The following is a 6,000-nucleotide window of genomic DNA, read 5'->3' as shown; positions in this document are numbered from 1 at the left end:
CAGAACAAGACTACATTTCCCAGCCTCCCTTGCAGTTAAGAGTGACCATGTGACTGAGCTCTAAGTTAATGGAATATGGACAGAGTTGATAAGTGCCACTTCCAGACCTGGTCCATGTTCTTTGCTTACTTATCAGCTGAATGCAGAGGACCCCAGGGGAGAGCAGAATCATGAGATGGAAGGAACCAGAGTCCCTGAATCACCATGTGGAAGGCTTGCCATCAAATGAAAATGCCCTCATGAGTTACTGCACACATGAGACATACAGTTCTATTACACAAAGCCACGGAGACTTGGGGTTAATCTGGTACAGCAACTGGCATCATCCTAACTTTAACCAAGTTGGAGTTGGGGGTAATGTATCCTAGAAAAAAATATTAGTAAAAACAAGCTAACCTTAGGAGGTAGCAGTCAATCTAACAAATGGGGAAGAACAGAAGCTCCAGAGCTGAACCAATGGGATTAAACTCTGGTTCCAGATTTCCTAGCCGTGTGATCTTGAGTGAGTTACTTAATCTCTCTGAATCTTAGTTTCCTGATTTATAAAATGAAGATAATAACACCTTCCTTGAAAGATTTCAGTGACTATTAAATAAATAATACCTAGAATGGTTTCTAAGACATAAAAGGCTTATTGAATAATAAATCCCTTACTCCTAACTATATGCATCCTTAAAATGACATTTAACTAGTAATATGTTTGTTAACTGGTAACAGAAACAAAATTAGTAAAAAATTATTGAGAACTGATTATGTTCCAGGCACTGTTCTAATCACTCATATGTATTAATTAATTCCATCCTCACAACTCTATGAATTAGGCACTATTTTACCCCAGTTTTACAGATGAGGAAATTGAGGCACAGAGCTGTTAAGTAACATGTCCAAGTAATAAGCGGTAGAGCAGGGTTTTAAATCCAGGCAGGCATGGTTATGATTCCCTTGTTATAGATGAATGAACAGAGAAGAACACAATTTGCTTAAAGCCACACCATCTCAAAGCGGCCCGGGCTGGGGATCCTAGAACCGGCTATTACTTATTGTGATTCTGTGGGAGTACAGAGTGTTCTCGGACCGTGAGAAACACCAGCCTTTCGTGTTTCAGCAGGTGTGCAGGTGGCTTTGGCAGTAAAGATACTGACCAAAACCAAATACTACTTTGATCAACTGTTAGAACGCAGCAGGTGAGCACACCCCAGAGCCCTTCCAGTGATGAAACTTAAGCCCTCTGGCTGTGCAATCAAGGCTGAGGGGCTTTGGTTTGGTTTTTACAAGAATGACATTTTCACAAAAGCTTTAAAAAAGTTTACATTGGAGCAAATCTCATTCAGTTTAAAAGAATGTTCAACCCAGGGTGGGGGTGGGGGGACAGTTCTAAGAAACGGAATTTAAGAAGACAAACCTAAAGTAGAAGTAACAGCACACTAAGAAAGAGAGGTTAAACGTTGGACTTGCTGAGGTCTCAAATGACCACAAGGGGGCGGCAAAGACATTGATCAGAGAAGGCCGAGGCCCATTTGAGGTTCTTCTTAGAACCATCCTCAAAGGATGGGAGGTGGAAGAGGAAAAATGAGAAAGGGCCTCATCTGTCACCAAAGAAACATCCCATAGACTTGGAATCCCAGGCTTTTACATGATAATAGGAGCACCTAAATATGTTAAAAAAAATACTAACAGACATAAAGGGAGAAATTGACAGGAATATAATAATGGTTAGAGATTTACACCCCACTGACATCAATGGACAGATCTTCCAGACAGAAAATCAATAAGGCAACAGAGATCCTAAATGACACAATAAAACAGTTAGGCTTAAATGGATATTTTCAGGACATTACATCCAAAAAAACCAGAATACGCATTCTTTTCAATCGTGCGTGGAACATTCTCTAGGATAGACCACATACTAGGACATAAAACAAGCCTCAACAAATTTAAGAGGATAAAAATTACTTAAAAGAGAATGGGCTTTGCCTTGTTCTTCAGATCATGTAGCTAATGCATGGTGACGGTAGAAAAACTGGAAAAAATAGAAACATGTCAGTCAAACCATTCTAATCCCACCACTCAGAGAAAACCACCATTAGTTGATATTTTAATAAATAGCCTTCTGGATAGATGTAGAAATAGGTGTAGATTTACATACATGTGTGTGTATACACACACACACACACACACACACACACACACATAAGTGTACATTTACATATATTCTGGAGTCATGAAACTGATATCAATCAGTATACTGGCATACCTCAGAGATATTGTGGGTTCAGTTCCAGACCACTGCAATAAAGTGAATACCATATACACATTGGCGATCCACTTTTAAATTCAACAAGCAAAATATGTATTTATATGTGCCTGTGTACTCAACAAGAAAAAAAAATGTGTGTGTCTTTTGTACAAGTGTCTCTCACCTGCTCACCTGTGAGCCCCTTGAAGGCCAGTCCCCATTGCACCCAGCATAGGGGTGAGGGAACTAGCATGTTGAGGGATGGCTGGGGCCAGACCAGTGTCATGTGAGGTCCACTGATCACTCTACTGGGTCTCCTCACAGTCTAGGTGTAAGCTTCCTGAATCTTGGGGGGAGGGCAGTTGTGGAGCTTTCTAGCTAAAAAAGACTCTAGCTAAGAAGCAGGTGCTCAGAGTTCGTTGAATTTCATCAAAATGAGTCACACTGAAGGTGTGAAGGAGTGACAAGGTTTAAGGAGTTACCACTTCCTGGTTCCACGCTATTACATTATCCTTTTACTCCAGACGGAGGCACCATAATGGTGAGAATCCAGGCAGCAGCCATGGGCCTGCCTGTTCTCTCCAGACACAGAGCCTCCACACCATTTCTTGGTCTTCAGGTGTGACCATCTCTTCCCAAAGAAAAGCAACAGCATCCTTACTCTGCAACCTCCTTTATCATTGAGAAGTGAACGTCAAACCTAAAAAACAACAGCAATAAAAAAACCCACTGAAAGTGTAGTGGTGCTTGAATTGAGTCTTAAATGAGACACAGGTGTTCACCAGGTGAAGGGAGGGGGCATCACACTGCCTGGATTTATAACACTTGCTTCCTTCACCTGAATAGATGGGACACCACTGATCCCCTAAGGGAATTCTCTTTGGCCCGAGCTTTGGAGTGAAACCAATCTGGTTTTGAATCAACTCCATCACTTCCTGACTGCATGTTCTTGGGCATGTCATCATATAGTCCTGGACGTTCTAGGGTAGGACCAAGGAAAAAATGTTGGAATAGCTTTTAGGAAGTATGCACATCAAATTATAAACAGTGCTGGCTTTATTGGGAATGTGTAGAGTGGGGAATGAAGTAAGCTGGAATATCTACTTCTTACTTTATGTGATTTTTTAAAAAGATGGAATTACAGATTTTTTAAAAAAATTAATAGATCATTTTTAGAGCAGTTTTAGGTTTACAGAAAAATTGAGCAGAAAGTACAGAGAGTTCCATGTGCTCCCTTTCCTCCCTTTAGAGTCCCCTCCATTATTAATATCATGTATTAGTGTGGTGCATTTATTATAACTGATGAACCAATATTGATATATTATTATGAACGAAAGTGCATAGTTTATATTAGGGTTCACTGTGTGTGTTGTACAGTACGTTGAGTTTTGACAAATGTATAATGTCATATATATACCATTACAATGTCATACAGAATAGTTTCACCACCCTAGTAATCCCCAGGCTCCACCTATTCATCTTTCCTTCCTTCCCTCAACCCCTGGTAACCATTGACCTTCTCACTGTCTCTATACTTTTGCCTTCTGCAGAATGTCACCTAACTGAAACTATATATATGTAGCCTTCTCACACTGGCTCCTTTCAGTCAGTAATATGCACCTGAGGCTCCTCCATGACTTTTCATGGATTGATAACTCATTTCTTTTTTATTGCTAAATAATATCCCATATTTTGGATGTGCCAGAATTTGTTGACCCACTCATGCATTGAAGGACATCTTGATTGCTTTCATTTTTGGCAATTGTGAATAAAGCTGCTATATAAGCTTTTGGGTGGACATAAGTTTTCAAGTCATGTGCATAAATGTCAAGAAGGGCAATTGTTGAATTGCAGGGTGAGAGTACATTTAGCTTTGTAAGAAACCACCAAACCATCTTCAAAGAGGCTGTACAATTTTGCATTCCTGCCAGCACTGAATGAGAGCTCCTGTTATTCCACATCCTCCCCAGGATTTGGTGTACTGTTGTTTTGCACTTGGGCCATTCTAATAGGTGTATGGCAATATCTCATTGTTGTTTTGTGATTCCCTAGTGACACAGGATGCGGAGCATCTTTTCATATGGCGTATTTGCCATCTGTATATCTGCTTTGAGGAAGTGTCAGTTCAGATCTTTTGCCCATTTTTTAACTGAGTTGTTTGTTCACTTATTGTTGAGTTTTAAGAATTCTTTGTATATTTTGGATATAAATTTTTTTTATCAGATATGTGTTTTGCAAGTATTTTCTCCAAGTCTGTGGCTTATCTTTTCATTCTCTTAATAATAGGCCAGTTTTAATTTTTGTGTTTTTCAAGTAAATGTTTAAATAAAAAAGACAAAGGTAAAAGAATATGAAAATGAAATATATATATAAATATATATATATATATGTTGGGGAACACTGTGGGCCTATGTGCAGACGGTAAAAGAATTTACCAGAAACAAAGCAAGATGGAAGGAAAAGTTGATTAGTTTACGCTGCCGCAGACAGCAGTGGGCCACAGACGAGAGGTGCCTGTGTGAGCACCGAGGGTCGGGGGTTGAGGTCTTCTATGGGTAATGGGTTGGTGAACACACTGGGTTGGGGGCTGCGTGCATGTACAATTCTCTGCCTGGCTGTAGGTGAGGTAAGAAATTTAGGGTTGGTTTGTGAAGGGGCGTGGGGTTATGACTCTGATGAGGTGGCCTGAAATAAGCCAGGCTGAGCTACTGTGAGGTGAGGCATTGCCTAGGGCTATTAGTTTGTTAGGACAAACATGCCCAGTAAGGAATGTGCTTTATCTTTTGAGGGATCGCAGGCAGACATCTGAGAGCCCAGGAATGGGGGGTCATTAGACTTTGAAGGATGTCAGTTGGCCCCACAGTATATATATATATATGTATGACTGAATCACTATGCTGTAAGCCAGAGACTAATACAACACTGTAAATCGAAAAAAAATTTAAAAATCAAAAAAACAACAACAAACAGACAAACAACAACAACAAAAGAAGATGAAGGTGAGAAGAAATGATTTAGTTTAGCCTCCCTTACCTGGCTAGACAACTAGTACTAATTCCTAGTGAGGAGGAATCCACACATGTGTGTTATAAACAGTTTTTGTACTTCTGTAACTATTTTAGTAAATCCCATTCATTGTTTATCTGTAGTTTATGATTAAAGAACCTCCCCCCCCCCATTTTTTTGGCAAGGCCTAATTAAAGAACTGCAGTCTGGTAAGGTGGGAGGGGTAGAAACCAGACTCCAGGGGACCCCTGTGGGTTATCTGGTCCTCGATGGGGAGCCCAGCGAGGGGCTGCCTGTGCCTCCATCTACCTGACACAGAGTCTGGGGTACCTGACCAGGCCCCAGAAACCAGCTCCCTGAGAAACTGAATGTTTCCCTTGAGCTTACTTCACGAGACCCACCCCTTCCCTCCCTTTCTAATGGGGGGACGGGCTCTCTAGAGCTGGGCTGGGAACTGCTTTAGAAATGCAGAGGTTCAGGGACTTGAGGGGAAAGCAGCTGAGGGAAGTCTCTCCTGGTCTCCCCTGTGCTTTCAAAGAGGAACAGAGCTTTTTTAGAAACTGTGAATAAAACAGAGTTCAGAGGCACTGGTCCCTGGGTCTGGACGAGGTTCCTTCCGAGGCGCTGTTACGCAAATCGAAGAGAAGGGTGGATTGAATTTTTATTTCAAGCAAAGAAAGACAGGGAAGGAGACTAATAATAACCTTCACATTTGGACTATAAATACCACAGTAAATGGGGCTGGAAGGGAAGGAGTT

The sequence above is a fragment of the Camelus dromedarius genome, chromosome 5, assembly GCF_036321535.1.
Source record: "Camelus dromedarius isolate mCamDro1 chromosome 5, mCamDro1.pat, whole genome shotgun sequence".
Classification (NCBI taxonomy): Eukaryota; Metazoa; Chordata; class Mammalia; order Artiodactyla; family Camelidae; genus Camelus; species Camelus dromedarius.
Note: the sequence above shows the minus strand (reverse complement) of the source record.